The 15,905-nt window shown below is 34.1% G+C and overlaps 1 long non-coding RNA gene across 1 annotated transcript; it reads left to right on the top strand.

Moving 5' to 3' along the window:
- Positions 1 to 9,100: 9,100 nt before the first annotated feature.
- Positions 9,101 to 12,876, top strand: LOC145247417 (uncharacterized). Its single transcript, XR_013863255.1, has 2 exons — positions 9,101 to 9,479; positions 12,361 to 12,876. It is a non-coding gene; the product is annotated as an uncharacterized LOC145247417 (long non-coding RNA).
- The last annotated feature ends 3,029 nt before the right edge of the window (positions 12,877 to 15,905 follow it).

Below are 15,905 nucleotides of genomic sequence, written 5' to 3'. Positions count from 1 at the left end.
CATCTCTGGCTCGATTAGCGGAGGCCGTATTCATTCGGCTACCATTAACCGTGTGAAATAGCGTTGAATTTTAAACATTTTAATTTAAATGTTCATTACGTCAGACAGACAGTGATCAAATCGTTATACGATGATCTACGCATAAGAGCTAAATTGACCGACTTTTAATTCAACTGAAAGTGCTCAACGATAAGAAACGAATTTCTTAAAGAGGCTGTCATAATTATTTTTTTACTATAATAATTAAATACCTACAGACACTAGTATTTCATCCTTTCGGGATTCTTCAGTGCAGGGTGTCACGATTACTACCAGTCGAACGATTCGAACCCCGCGACACGAGACATCTCTGGCTCGATTAGCGGAGGCCGTATCCATTCGGCTACCATTAACCGTGTGAAATAGCGTTGAATTTTAAACATTTTAATTTAAATGTTCATTACGTCAGACAGACAGTGATATATATATATATATATATATATATATATATATATATATATATATATATATATATATATTAGTATTGGAACGATTAAGCAGCTTTGGAATCTGGAATTAGAAAAATTGGAACTTTTGATATCAGAATCGGGAAAATTTGTGTCTATTTTCCGATGCCAAAAACGATTTTTTTAATTGACATTTTTATTTGATTTTGTTTAAAGCAAAATCTTCTACTGCTGAAAATACTGATAAAACAATTTATTAATACGGAATCGGTAATTGTATCAGAATTTAAACTACTAGTAAAATTAAAATCAAGAGATCATCCTTCATTTATTTATTTATATGTTTGAGAAAATATTCACGCATTTAACGTGTGTTTTTATAGTAATCTGGAAAATTAACAACTTTATAGTTTAATATTTAGAGATTTATAAAGAATCAGAATCATTAATTGTATCAGAATTGAGATATTAATACGGAATTGGTAATTGTATCAGAATTGGGAAAAATATTGGAATCATCCCATCACTAATATGTATATATATATATATATATATATATATATATATATATATATATATATATATATATATACGAGCAAACAGTTAATAAAACATGTTAAAAAACACTTTGAAATGATTTAAAAACATATATAATCTGAAAAAGAAAACACTAGATAAGTGGATGGTCCTTAATCTGCAGAGTTTCGAAAAAATACTTTCCTTCTCATCAGAGGGTAGGAATTAGCAAAATGCAGGATTGCTTACTTGACTTACTTGTTGTTTCATCAAATACTTTTGCATGCAAAATCCGATCCCTCATTTTGCTAATTCCTACCCTCTGATGAGAAGGAAAGTATTTCTTTGAAACTCCGCAGATTAAGGACTATCCACTTATCTAGTGTTTCCTTTTCAGATTAAATATGTTTTTAACTCATTTCAAGATGACTTTTAACATGTTTTATTAACCAATAAAATAACCAATTTGCTCGTATTATAAGCTCTATCTCCTATTTGGTTTTATCGAGCTTTTACTTCTGGCTGAGATAACTTTATAAATATTAATTCTTTAATATTTATAATATACTTTAATTTTACCATCTTGGATCATTTTGGTAAATTTAATTGTAATTTTTATTTATATATATATATATATATATATATATATATATATATATATATATATATAGTGAGTGAGAAGAGAGGGGAAGGTTTTCTGACTTTTCTGACCACAACACCTTTTTAAGTTGATCAAATAAAGCGAATGGTTTTGATGATCAACAGCGGAAGTGTCCTTTTTCATTTTAATGCCATTCATTTTGCTTGCACTGCATTGAAACCTCGTTATTCTGTTCTGTGATTGCTATCAACGTTGGCACTTTGGCAACATTTGGTCGGCCTTTATTATCGACTGATTTCACCCAACAGTTGTTTTCATATCAAAGCGTGGCATTTCAGTTTACCCAACTCCATTCCCAGCAAACTTTTCAAACAACAACAACAAAAAACAAAATTAGTTTATCAGTGCATCTTTGATCCGCTGTAACTTCACAGTCTGGCAAAGTAGCTGTTACCATGATTGATGAATGATCGAGCAAAAATATTAACATATATGAAGAGCTGAATTTGAGCATTACTAATGTTGACCAAGAGTCTATCAGGTATGTGCACACAATGCGATGATGCATGGAAGTGAGGATATGATGCATGGTTGAGGATGTGTATTGTATGGAAAGAAATGATATGAGAATGATGTTTACCTCATAGGAAAATTTAATCTAGATAGCATAGGGAGATGTGTGCATAAGAGTAGACGTCGATAGTATGCCCATGTTGAAGGAATGAATGAGAGTTCTGGGCTTAGTAGATATACAACAGTTGAGGTAGTAAGGTCAGTTCACAATGGTATTCCAAATCTGTTTGAATGGATGGAGTAAGTTCAGGAAACTTTTGCCATTACTAACCAGCAGAGCGTTACCACTGTCAACAATGAGAATGTGTATGATGTATAGAAGTTATACCTGACCAGTGAGTGTCTAGCATATAATATGAGGAATGTGTGATGTGAGTATTAACGACAGACTTAGTTCTGATGACTTCAGAGATAGATTAAACCTCAACAGTGAGATATGTGCTGAAGAGTAGACTGTGGTGGTTTGACTATATTGAAATAATGCATGAGAGTTTGGGGTTAGTAGATGTAGAACAGTTGAGGTAGCAGGTTCAGTTTACAGGAGAAAGGTAACGAAAATATAGGAGAAAGTGGAAAAATTGACTTGAGAGAAAGAAGAATAAATAAAGACCTGGGCAGAGGTATGGTTAGTTTGGAAGTTAATTTCTTAAAGCTATCATCCAATCTATGCCAGCATGGAAAATGGATGTTAAACTAACGACGACGACGACGACGACGATGATGATGATGATGATGATGATGACAACTATGACATATAATAGTCATGGCTCTGTGTTCTACCACAGTTGAATACTTTTCCTAACACTTTTGGCTGGGATCCTTGTAATTTGGCTAAGATCAAAGCTTGATCAGGATCTGATTTCATTTTTCAAACATCTGGTTATGATTAAAATGAAATGTGAGAGAAATAGATTAACTCCCAGGAAATTGAGCAAAAAAATGGATACAAGTTGCAAGCTTGCAAAAGGGAATCATGTATGATCTTCTAAGATATCCATTCCTCACTTTTGATTTTGCCCTTAACCACTTCCAATTTTATTTTGTTTTTTATCTTGAAAATACATCATCCACTTCTTAACTCTGTCTCTTTTGCTTTTGTTCCTACTTGAGTTCAACTCCTATTTAGAGATCTACCTGCTTGCTTTCGGTTTTAAATAAAAAGGACAATAGTGGATCGTCTATTTTTAGAAAAGGGTTGGAAGAGTTTTATTAACCTGGTTATTTGGTTTCTTTGTTTTTTGTTAATTTTTACTGGGGTGGGGAGGAGGTGTTGTTCCACTCCTCATCATTTTTCGTACATACATTTTGCAAATAAAAGTGATTTTAAACCATTAGCGATATTTGGATAAGTCACTACGCTCAATGGTTTGACTTAAAAGATGCATTTGAGACAGTCGCCTATATTTGTTCTCTTGCTGGCATTGGTTTTTAACTCTTGATTTAAAAAGGGGAGTATTCTCTAGTATTTTACCAGCAACATAGTCATAAATAAAAAAATGGTTGGGAATGACATAGGTAACATAAAACTTTAATCATCATCATCATCATCATCATCATCATCATCATCATCATCATCATCATCATCATCATCATCATCATCATCATCATCATCATCTGTCCCTTGGTCTGGATAAATGTTGGAGCACTAAAAAAGATCTGGTAAACAGTTTTCTCTAGTTTTCTCGATTTTCTTGTTACTCAGCGTTAGCCCTAGCCTCTTTCGAATGTTGTTCCTCTATCTCTTTTTCTTTGTATGCCCCTCCTTGTTTTCCCTGTACAGTTCCTTGAACGATCCTTTTTGACAGAGTACTTCATAAGTCCCGACTGCTTGTATTAGTCATTTCATTTCTTCATTAGTAATGAGGTTTTTGTATGAAGCATTGAGGATCTTTCAGAAGCATCTCATCTCTGGAGTCTGTACTCTTCTTTCTAGGTCCACAGTTAAGGTCCATATTTTAAAAAAAAAAAGACTATAGGAAGTAAAACTGCTAAATTCAGTAACCAAAATTTTATTGCTGCATCTCATTGTCATGGAAAGGTGGTTTTCCCTCTGCAAAACTTCCATCTCAACAACCATTAATAAATGTATATTCAATTAATCAGGCCTCTTTATCATATTTTATTGCCATTGAATAGCAAGATTTGTGATCAAAGTTTACGCTTCTAGATCCACTGAGTTCTGTTTATACCCATACATGTTAATAGAGTAACTTCATGAATGATTTGGCTTCTCATCATGACTGGACGATTATGCACTATGGAGAGTACTATTCCCTGCAAACCTTTAATCCCAACATTATTGCATAAAAAAGTTTTATTTTCTGTGTTTAACATGTTTTGGATTCCTGGATTTGTCTTTTGTATAAAAATCTCGTTGCATTCATGAAGATGAATAGAATCAGGTTGAAGCATTTCAGGTTGTCAAACATACTTCATCAGGGATGGCCACTTTCACTGATGCTTTATTGTTAAATAGTAAGTGCACATTCACTAATACTTATTTAATGATTTAAATTCGCAAGGGAAACTTTAGTGTATAAACACAAAATAAAGGCCATACAGGGGCCAGGTAGCTGACCATTGGCACCATTGTGTTCAGTGAGAACACAAGTTAAAACAAATAACGTCATACGAGATAGGATAGATGCAAATAGCGGACACTCTGAGTTAAAAGATTGAAGTGATGGGACATAAGAAACAACTTACCATTAGTTATAAACAAACGGGCCAGAAATTTGTAGATTCTATATTTTTTCTCTTGCCACTAACAGAGAAGAAAGCGACATCAATAGTCCCCAAATTTTGGATTCATTTCTTTCTCTGTGTTGTGCCAGCTTTGATTCTAGAATAAGACTGCATACTCGACAAAGAAGTATCCACTATGGAATGATAAGAGACGAACTTGGATGAAGTATTATCAATCCCTGAAGACCAATGTATTTGACTATCAAAGACACAAAGTATGATTTAATTGTACTGTTTATAATTTGTTAATTTGCATTTGATATAAACATATTTTATTTGATTATGACATACAAAACACATTGCGATCTGTTTTCTGTTAAATGAGTTTATTATCCTTTCAACCTTTGTAAAAAATCCTGCATTAAAAATTTCTTCTAGACTAGACAGAGTGTAGTGGCAATCTTTTAGTGGATAATTCAATCTTGTAGAGAAGTCTGCACGAATACAGATCTCTTTATCCTTTTTTCACATAGATTATAGACGAAGCTCACTCACTGTGTTCTATTTTCAATAATACTCACATTTATTTGAGTCTATTTAATTACTCATCAATCTGATTTAATGGCGTGAATGAAACATTTTTTTAACTGGCTAAATATTTGATTTTAATTTAAACTTCGCAGTCATTTTTTTATATATTCCCTTTTAATTATTTCTGTAGTCTTTGTTTTGCCATTTAAAGTTTCAATAATTTAACAAAAATTGTTTATGGGCATATTCCATGATTGAAAATGTTATTTCAAACTGAAGCATGATAGACTGATGAAAATGATATTTCAGACTTAACATGGCAGTCCAATGAAACTGAAACTGAAACACAACTGACCAACTGTTTTAGAGATAAAGGAATGCATCTTCAAATGTCAGTTGACAAGAAATAAAATATTCTTGCAATAAGTTCAAGGCGACCCAGCTGAACATGAATCCTGAGAAGCAAACATGAGTTGAATGCTTTCATGTGAGTCTTAAAGGTTATCATTAATTGGACGATTTTTAAACGTCGCCAGCCTTAAAAATAAACATAACATTTCTTTCAAAACAAATTATCTTCTAAATAATTAGTCAGACATCAGACATGTATTGGTGTTGAAAGATATCTGTTAATCCTTTAAATTTACTGAAAACTTTGTATTTTTTTAAATAATGTTCCGTGACTATATGAACTGTCAGACATTATGTATAGAGGAGCCTACGTTGAAGGATGAGCAGTTTCTCTGCGACTTCAGTGGGTTAGAGACTTTTTACTGGTAAACATCAGTCACAAATTCGTTTGCAACAATCGGTCAGGCAAGAACTGGGACATTTTGGTTGTCTTTTATCTATCGAATTGAGATAGGAGATCCACCCTCCCAGGCCTTGCCATCTCTCTTTGGGTGGAGTAAGTTTATTGCTTACTGCCTGATGTACCTCAACCAGGGAATGCTGCCTGCACAATTTTTAATAGGCCAAAGTGCTACTCTTTAGAGGTGTTGGCTAGATTCTCCATACTTTCCAACCTTGTGTCACATCGTCCTGTGGTACGAAGGAAGTAAATATTAGTCTCTCTGCAGCCTTAGTTGCTTAGAGACATCTGACTGAAAATATCAGTCGAGGATTCATTCCTGACAATCAATCCAACGGAAACCGAACCATTTCAATGGTCTTTTATCTGTTGGGGTGAGGTATTGTTCCTGTGTAGTCCTGGGAAGTCTACTCTCATAGGGCTTGCTTTCCCTTTTTGGGTTGGAATAAGTTTATTGCTTACTGCCTGAGGCACCATGACTGGGGAATGCCAACAGGGCTTTCCAAACAATGTTTGATTCATCAAAGTGCTAATCCTTTAGGGAATCTCCTCACCCTTCGACCTTGTGTCACATCATGCTGCAGAAAGGAAGTAAATGCCCAATTTCTCGTCTAGCTTCATTGTATTTTTTGTTTGTTTTTGCAATACAATTTATTTTTTTGCAATACAATTGCGAATTACTTACGACCTCTATCCAGTTATAGCTGATGGAACAAGAGCATGCAATCTCCGTGAAGTAAATAAAGGGTTCCGTTCATAATTCCATCCAAATTCCCGAGTTCGACAGAAACATTCCTGAGTTCGATATAATACAGGTTACATCGACCGCAAAGTTGTGAAAATCCCACTTAAGATGAAAACAGTAGTCTGATGAATCCAAATAATACGAATCACATTATTAGTTCGACCACTTTACTGATTAGTCGCCCACAACAACGTTTGTCACCCGTTTGGTGTCACGTTGAACCATATGAATTGTTATAAACGTTTATATGATTATTTATGAGGGCTGTCTTTGACAAGTAATTGTTGGCATTCGATTTAAAGACGAGCATGTTCTAGTCTACAGGAAAGCAGTCCTATAGTAACATGTTCTACAAATGAAAAGTTCTTTGGAAGAAACTTTGTTCACCGAAATTCTGTTTGATGTAAGATACACGAAGGAAGAAAGGAAAGCTCGTTGCAGTTGTGGTAATAAAACGAGTTCTTGCTGTGAATGTTTTAAAATAGATACAATCATCAGAATAGATGTCATATTCTTTGTTCATATTCAATATATTATAACATATACTTTTGTCTTCAATGTACCCTTATCAGCAGAATATATACACTTCCAAGATGAGCTTGCAAAGTAAAATAAAATATAGAAAATGATACGATTATTAAAGAGGAAATCATATTGTTTTGAAATGGGAATTTTATGATGGAATATGACATAACTCATTGGTTCATTCACTTGTCTCCCTCATATATCACATCCACTTTCGTTTTGTGTCCCTTGGAATCAGACGCGTTAATTTGATGTCTTACTTCAAAAAGAACTTGGTATTCTGTGTGCTATTTGCAGAAAGATAAAATTAATTCTAAAATTAAGCAAATGTTTATGGGCATTGCAGTGGCAAGATAAAGCTCAGGGCCTCAAGAAGTGAACAACATATGCTTCCATTAACCTTTCCATACATAGTATAAATTTCTATATACGCCATAATAACCTTAATACACTGGTTCCCGTTAGATCACCGAAGTTAAGCATCGCTGAGTTTGATCAGTACTAAAATGGGTGACCATTTGAGAATGCCAGGTGCAGTATGTGCTCTCTCTGCTCACCTTGACATTGTTTTCAGTCATCTTGGACTTCTCCTTGCCACTAGAATCAAGCAGTGTCGACCCAGAATAGGAATGGTTAGGGATTGCGAAATATTTGCTTCTAAATTCAGCGCATGTCATCCATCATCCTTCCTTTCAAGATGATCAGATTGTTTTCGTCGTTCAGACGGACAAACATTTACCTATCCACAAAAATAAATAAAAAAGTTGTTTTCTGAATTTTTGAGATGACGATTGATAATTATGAATTATTGAGATTAATTAGACTTCTGATTTCATCTTAAATGTTATTTGCACAACGTTTCGACCGATGTAACCTCCAACATTTTTCAGGTGTTTCTTACCGCATTACTTAATATTTCTATCCAGTCACAGCTGATGGAAAGAAAGCAAGTTACCCCTGAGAATTAAATAAATGGTTCCATTCAAAATACTGTGCAGATTCCCGAGTTCGACAAAAAAATTCCCGAGTTTAACAAGAGGCACCTGAAGAAAGGTGGAGGTTACATCGTTTAAAACATAGTGTGAATAACGCTTAAGGTGAAAATAGAAGTCCAAATAATTCCCCAAAAATACGAATAGAAAAGTTGTCAGAAATTATTATCAAGTTTGATTTGACCAATAATATTAGTTGTTGTATCGAGCAATACGTTTTGTCTCCATTATTGTTTATTATGGGTCTCTTTGGAAGTCAGCTCAACTTGGTGTGTGGCACAATGAAAGACGTCTTTTTGGGAAACCTGAGGCTTCTACATTAATAAACCTTATACCTAACTTGAGACTGACTGTTCGTGGGGAGGCGAGAAAGAAAGACGTTATTATTGAAAAACATGACGTCTTCAGTAACTATTGTCAATCAGATATGAATTGAGCCAAGAGTGACAGTTGTTTATAATATTGAACTAAGTCAAAACGATATAAGACCTTAGAATTTTAAAGGTCAAACCCAAAAGAACTCATGATGGGATACGAAAACAAAACAATGTTTAAATGTTATGCATGAATGTCTCTCTTTCACTCTCTTTTTTTTTCTCTCTTTCACTCCTTTTCTCTCTCTTCAAATGAAAACAGAGAGAAGAATTAAATAATAATTGCACTTTTTTTTAACAGTTGGGACTTGGATCCTGGATGCAACAGACGCACATAGCAGTTTTGCTGCACGCATGAGTCGATGACTAAATATGCTCCTCCATTGTAAAATGTAAAATAAATTTTATATTTTTATAAAAAAGCATTTGTTCGCTAGTTTTGTACAAGCGTTCAATTTCAACATGCGGTCCCTGCCATTTAATGCAAACGGTGGAAATGCTGCCTGTAAAGACGCAATGAAAACCCAAGAAGCTACCCATGCCAGCCGGTTATAATCGATACCATCTCAGCCCGTTGATGTTTCCATGTGCCTATCGTTTGATATCGGGAACTGGTTTCCTCAACCAAGTATCACTCCCCTTGCAAACGAAAATGTCATAGAAGGAACATGTTAAATCAGGTATGTAGAATTTTTGTAAACAAGTATGCATGAAAAAGCTAAAGAGTTATACACTATTATATTTTCTGTTCATACCCTGTATTAAATAAGACTCTTAGATTTATATAAAGAGACATGTTTCCAAGAAAACATAAAAAATATGGAGGCCAATAACATTTTTATAATCGTTTTTAATAACCATTATAAAATTGTTATAAGAAAATCATAATTTTCTGAAGTGAATTTTTATGATGAAGCATGACATGACGTTACTCGTATTCCTCATAGCCTACTCATTAAGCAGGACGGACGAACCCGAAAAATTATGCGAAGGTGGACAACTTTATGACGCAGGAGAAAGTATGCAGAAGAAAGCACAAGGAAAGACATTGTGTAAAAATATTGAAAATACATAAACTAGCAAAAATATTTGAATATATTTTTGAGTGGAGGTATTTTTGAATGAAGGTATTTCTGAATGGAAGTATTTCTGAATGGAGGTATTTCTAAATGAAGAAATGTTTAATGAAGATAATTTTGGAAGGACATATTTCTAAATGAAAATATTTTTGAATGGAGGTTTTTCTGAATTGATGTACTTCTTAATGGAGGTATTTCTGAATGGAGTTATTTCTGAATGGGGGCATTTTTAAATGAAGATATTTCTAAATGAAAATATTTTTGCATGGAGGTTTTCCTGAATGGCGGTATTTCTGAATTGATGTACTTCCTAATAGAACTATTTCTGAATGGGGTTATTTTTGAATGAGGGTATTTCTGAATGGAAATATTTCTAAATGGACATAATTCTTAATTTAATGAATATGAGTACATCTGGGTTCATTTCAAGAATATGATTAGCTGATTAAGCTATAGATATCAATCGGTAGAAAACCAGTTTCGATCACGAACACTCGTTCAATAAGGTGACTCACTAGATTATTCAGAACCATAGAAAACCCCACTCGGCTACTTCAAACGAATATATCCTTTTTGCGGAACATATCAGTGATGACAGAGGATTCGAAACAAACTCACAAGTTAAACGTCTTATAACATATATAAAATTATTGTCTACGTAAACTTTTTCCTTGTGAATACGCTAGTAAAATAGAACGGCTTTCGGAATTAACCAAAGCCATTTTACAACAGCAATTACAAACAACAACAACAATTGGAACTACAATTAGAAGAACAAATTTCAATTCCAACACAAACAACAAGAGAGTTTTCAAAAGGTATTCGAACAACATGCAAAGAACAATAAATCACTTTTGGAAGACATTATTTAGGACCACAAAATCACCAGGTTCGATGATTTTTTCAGCTGAAGGAATTTCAAATTCACTCTTGGAATTTAAATAACCCCTGGATATCAATTCACCATTTCTGGCTAATTTTCATAGATTTGAAACAATATTTACGACAAGATGCGAATGATGGTCTGATGAAGAAAAAAATCACTCATTGTTACAAAAGTTGGGAGCAGAAAGAAAATACTAAATTCATTATCCTCCCACAAAAAGATACACAAAATAAATCAAAAACAAAAAACAGAATTTAGCGAAAGCAGAGAAATTTTGCTGAAATTTTCAATAAAAGCGATTCATACTCAATCTAAGTTTTTAAATATTGTAACACAAGAGAACGATCATTTTGTCACATATGCACAGTGCGAGTGTTGGCTACGGAATATGCAATTAAAAGTGAAAATGAGGCACAGCACAAAGTCCATGTTAAAGCAGTATTTCAGAGAATACTATAGCATATATATCCCAAAGGTATATGATGTTAACTAATTTGGTATGAAAAGGCACAAAGTGGACACGGTCAGAAGAATACAAAGAAAGTTTTAAAAATAGAAAGTGCTGTTTGTTAGCAGGCTTATCATTAGCATATATCGGCCCGAAGAGGAAAACCAGATGCTAATAATGAGGAATTAGGTGCTGTACTGCTTCACAAATTCTACAACGGATCTACATGCCCCGAGAACATGACTGCTTATGGAACGAAATTACAGACAAACAGAAAAGGCGAGTTTAGCAATAATATATGCTGTAAAAAACCCCACAGGTTTTCATACGGAAGAGAATTTTTCTGCAAACAGACTATAAACCGTTGATAACAATATTGGGTTCAAAAAAGGTATACAAACTCACACGGCAAATTTCCTTCAGTGTTGGAGGATAATTGGACCGAATTATAATTTAAAAATAGAATATATACCTTCAATACCTTCAAATAAGATAAGTCACACCGATGGGTTATGAAGATTGATACCTACATATATGGAAACACTTAAAGAAACTGTAATATTGGCGCTAAGAGACGAAAGTGAATTGTCGAGTCTGTTATGCAATACTGTTAGAGAACTTCCGGTTACTCTATGTGAAAAAAGCAGCAGAGAAAAATAATATTATTAAAAAAATGAAAAATAAAATCTGGTTGAACGAGAAAAAAAAAAAAAAAAAAAAGGAAATAATGTATCACCCTTTTCAATATGCGAACATTATGATGCAAGTATGGTTTCTTCTTTGATTTGCATCCTTTTAATCCCGCTTCTAATAACCTTCTTCTCATTGTTCGAGCTGATATGTTTTGGTTGCATCCTCTCTAAGTCAGTGGGATTAAAAGAATGCAAAGCAAGGAAGAAGACCACAGTAGACAACCCCCCCCCCCCCCGAAAAAAAACCGACTGGAATTTGAAAAGAAAACAACAACAAAAAAAAATTGGACACCTGATGATAGGGCCAAAATTGTTTGGTCTGACGAAAGTAACTTTGAGGTAAGTTAACGGCTTTTATTTTCTAAACTTTGAAAGGAAACATTGTAATTTTTTATGTGAATACATATCCATAACATCTATTCAAAAATTGTAGCAAATACTTATTTTTTCCATCAGATTTTTGGCATCCCTGGAGCGGTTTATGTTCACCGTAGGGAAGGAAAGGCATCTCATCCTGATTGCGTGGTTCCAACTGTCAAATTTGGAGGAGGAAGCGTAATGGTTTGGAGCTGAATGGTTTTATCAGGCACTGCACTGTTTTACACATGTCAGTATAGAATGCATTCCACGATTTATACTGACACGCTGGACCAGATTTACCTCTTTGGCTAAAATATTTAATAATAATATTCCAAGTGATGTAATCTTCCAACAAGACAATATCTCATGCCATACGTTAAAAGTTTCAATGGCTTGGTTTTAGAAAAAATGGGATTACAGTAATGAAGTTGTCCCCTCAATCCCCAGACCTAAATTCCATTGAAACTTTGTGGTTTCATCTACCATAGATCCTACCACCTGCAACAATTTAGCCAATAATATGTAAAAACGAATAAAATCTGCTATAATGTCAAATGGAGGACATGCCAAATATTGACTGTTGTTAAAATAAATTTATTAATGTTTACTAAACTATTGTTAACCTTGAAATATATAAGTTTGAATCATAATGTCGATTTTGCATTGGTGCTTTATCATTTTGACTAAGGCTGTATATATATATATATATATATATATATATATATATATATATATATATATATATATATATACATGACACCGTTTGTTATAGAAAAAGTACTGACACTACTTCCTTATATAATGAATTATCGCTGCATTAACAACACTGCTAGGCTTGAGTGGTACGACAGTAGTACGAGTACAACTAAATCGTTTGCTGTGTACATTAAAAGCTTGTTATTCAACTTGTAACTATCATTATTTACTTATTTTTCGTTAATAATCAAAAGTAAAAAAAAACAAAAAAAACTCTGGATTCAACTTTCACCACGGCATACTGCAACAAAGACGTTCGGTGTTATTGTGAACAGGATCCGGGTATATAAGGTGCATCCTAAATGGGGAGTTGTGCAGCAAAATATTTGTTCACATTACATTTCGCTTATTGTATGTTCGACAGTCAGGGAGCAGAGAGGAAATTCCAAAGTCGAGCAGTCCGATGAAAGAGACACTTTTTCAAGAGGTGAAGATTAGTGGTTGGAGCACCAGCTTAGATTAATGCCTTTAGATAACATAACAAAATAGGACACAGACGGGATAAGATGAGAGGAGGGGGAGGAGATATTATGGGAAATTTTAGAGAGCCTTCATTTTTGCTCCAAATTTTTCTCATAAGTTGATATGTCTAGTGAAAAGTATTTATTTGTTTGAAGAATTTGAGAGGTCTTGGCTACAGTATTCAAGTAATAATCTAGTAAATCGTCTTAATAAACAGGTGTTTGTGGTTGACTTATGCAACTTATAGCGTATCTTTCGACATCTCTCCCCAGTTTCTCTACCAGTTGTTATTCATGGTTTAAGCAGCCAATCATATTAGTGTGAGGAGGAACCCGGATGTAGTTATATTCATTACATCATAAGTGAAGTGCAGTAGACTGCAGGGAAGTGCACTAAAGTACAATGGAAGGTTAAGATGAAAATAACCAGATTGTTTATAATGAAACACAATCGGGACATATGAGAACTCATATGTTGAGAAAGTAAATTTGGATGGTGATGCTACCGAGATTATCCATAAGTGTTATTGCCCTGATGATAGCAATTGAGCAGGTGTTTGTGTGACAGGAATAGTTAGCAATTGAGTTGATGAAAGTAAATTTAGAAAACTTCTATCATTATTAAGCAGCAGAGTATTATTACTGTCAACCGAGGGAAAAGTCTATTAGATATACGTGCACAGTGTGATCTTGAATAGAAGTGAAACAAGATCAGTGAGGATTAAGGACATTCATTGCATGAAGAGAAATGATTTGAGAATGATATATTGAATGTAAAATCTTCATAATTAAAAAAAACAAACTCTGGATCTTCTGTGCTTGATTGAATCTTGTAATAAATAATTTACCAAAAAAAAGTTTTCGTTTCGGTCTCGATTCTAGCTGATGGCACTGAAATCATTTTTCTTTTTACTTTTGAAATCACTACTATATATTGGGTACAATATAATATATAATAATCGGCAGAGAATTGACTCTATAATAATATATATGAAATATGCATAAATTAAAATATTATATTTAAGCGTATTTTATGACTGAGCAAGGCCGGGCGTCTCTGCTCGTATGAGTTTCAAAGACTTAGATTTGTTGATCTCAGAAGATTAAATCTGGATAGTATAAGGAAAAGTGTGCAGAAAAATGAGACTTTGTTGGTTTGGTCACATTGAAAGAATAGATTACAGTGATCGGTTACAGTTGAGGTAGCAGGTTCAGATGATAGGAAAAAGCCAAGAAATATGGAAGTGATAAGGATGGATGTGAGAAAAAACAGGATGAATAAAAACCTGGCCAGAGATCGGTTAGTTTGGAAGTCAATTTCTAAAAGCCGCCCAACATATGTCCGCATGTAAAATGGAGGTTAAGCCGATGATGATGATGATGATGATGATGATGATGATGATGATGATCTTCGGCTAACATTACAGTTTTTGTTTGGCAATGACTGCGCCAGAAAGGATGAGATGGCAATTTTTTGTTATCGGAATTATTGTAAACCCTTTACTTAGAACTGTACCATTTTTGCTTCATTTTTTTTCTAGTAAACATGTTTTGATCATATGTTGACATAAGCCTTTCTCTCTCTCTCTCTCTCTCTCTCTCTCTCTCTCTCTCTCTCTCTCTCTCTCTCTCTCTTTCTCTCACCCGTATTTTTTTCTCTCTTTTTCTCTTTAGCCCTCTTTTCCTCTCTGACTCTCTCTGACTCTCTTTCTCTGTTTGAATATTTACTCTCTAGCTCCCTCTCTCCCTCGCTAGCTATCTGTTTTTCTCTTTTCCTCTTACTTTGCTCTCTCTCTTTCTAGCTTCTTTTTCTAACTCTACCACTAGCTCTCTACCCCTGCTAGTCTCTCTCTCTTTGTCTGTCTCTCTTTTCTAGCTCTCTATGCCTCCCACCCTAAGTTGTCCTGTATATCTATCTTGCTTCTTCTCCCTCTCACCCTCATTAGCTATCTTTCTTCCCCAGTCTGTCTGTTTCTCTTTTCCCCACTCCTCCTTTCTCTATAGCACTCTGTCAGTCTGTCTTCCTCTTCTCTCTCTAGCTTTCTCTCTCCTTCTATCTGTATGTCTTGAACTTTAAAATTTTCTCTTCGTCACTCGTTATCTTCTAGTATTTTAAAATGATCACTTACCTACGTTTAACCAGTTCAGATGTTACTTAACTTTCATGATCTGATAAGAATCGAAAAAACCACTACGTGAACGTGATTTAACTTTAAATAAATACCGATTTACAAAAAGAGATAATTGCTTCTAAGAACCTGTACAAATCTTTAGCTATTTGATTATGTATCGCCACTTTTTATCTAATCAGATTCTAATACATACAAGCTGTCTACAGTCTCTCTGCACATAGCTTGTCAGGACACTCTGGCATGAGCATACTTTTACTTCGAAGCAAACCCAAGTTTGACCAAATATTCAAAC

This window comes from Euprymna scolopes, chromosome 25 (assembly GCF_053919585.1).
Source record: "Euprymna scolopes isolate OS-2025 chromosome 25, ASM5391958v1, whole genome shotgun sequence".
Classification (NCBI taxonomy): Eukaryota; Metazoa; Mollusca; class Cephalopoda; order Sepiida; family Sepiolidae; genus Euprymna; species Euprymna scolopes.
This window is presented reverse-complemented; position numbering and strand designations above follow the sequence as displayed.